The following is a 1,339-nucleotide window of genomic DNA, read 5'->3' as shown; positions in this document are numbered from 1 at the left end:
GAATTTCCTTATGGGAGCAGACTCTGCCTACTAGTTTAGGCTTCACGTTGGCATTTCAGTTCCCCCATGGGTACTCACCTGCTATGACTGCCCCAGTCCCATAGTTGCTTGTCAGTTCCTTCTTGGAGAAAGTGGCCATTATGCTGCCTTAGATTCCAGAATCTTCTTCCAGAACCTAAAGACCAATAATATTATTTTGTCTTATTGTCATTATGACAATAGTCATGATGCAATGCTATTATGCATCACAGACAAAATTAGTAATTTATAATCTATGTTATTTCACTGCAAAAGAATGAGAAGTCATCTTGTCCAATAACGAACAAACACATCATATTCAGCCTCTCCACCCAGAACCACACAAGGTCCTAGTGTCCCAGGCTTTGCCTCCTACAGGAGCACTTGGACCAGTTGGGAAAGATATGGGAGGCCCTCTAATGGGCTAGGAACCTTTGCTGAGCACCCCCTTAACTTCACAGCAATTCTCATTATGCCTCTGTCACCTAGGCTTTGGTCTACATCTGTGTTGAATTTTCTTTTTGTTTAGTTGGAGCATGTGAATGATCACAGCTGAATCTTACTAAGCTGTATATTATTTAGCATTCTCATTGAAAGAATATGTGGAATAAATAATAATAATAATTACTTAGTGTTTTCTATGTATTAACTCATTTAAACCTTGTAATAATCCTGGGACGTGGGTACTATTATAATCATGATCATCCCCATCTTACCTATAAAGAAACTGAAACCCGTGGTGTCACTAGGGTTGGTGTCACCCAGTGTGGTAACTCATGGTGTCACCCCTACCCATGGATGTCAGAGTGTCAGCCCCCTCATGGATATAGGTTCACAAATAGTAATTACCACAATCTTGTAGCTAAAACACCAGAAATTTTGACAAAATCAACGACTATAAAAACACTGGCAGCAACAAAAACAACAGCATGTGCTTGTAGCGTGGGCAGACAAAACTGCATGATTTAAAGTGTCATTGCAATTGGGTAATAATGACAGCTCTGACTGGAGGACATTAGAAAGTTCAAAAGTAAATTAGCGTAGAGTTTTAGCCTTGTAGATATATTGATACATGAAGTTGGGCTTTTCCTTGTGTCATGGACTGAGTTGTGTCCTCAAAAAATATCTATCAGTTTGGCTGGGTCATGATTCCCAGTATTGTACGATTGTGTTATCTGATGTAATTTCCTAAAGTGTTGTAAACTCTATCTATATAACGAGATTACATGTGATCTCCTTATGTGTTGTAAATTCTATCACTGTGATGAGGTTATACTGATGAGGTTGACAAGATTAGTGTCTTAATGCAATCTCTTTTGAG

The sequence above is a fragment of the Trichechus manatus genome, unplaced genomic scaffold, assembly GCF_000243295.1.
Source record: "Trichechus manatus latirostris isolate Lorelei unplaced genomic scaffold, TriManLat1.0 scaffold00065, whole genome shotgun sequence".
NCBI classification, from domain to species: domain Eukaryota; kingdom Metazoa; phylum Chordata; class Mammalia; order Sirenia; family Trichechidae; genus Trichechus; species Trichechus manatus.
The sequence above is the reverse complement of the archived record's forward strand: the minus strand, read 5'-3'. Positions refer to the sequence as shown.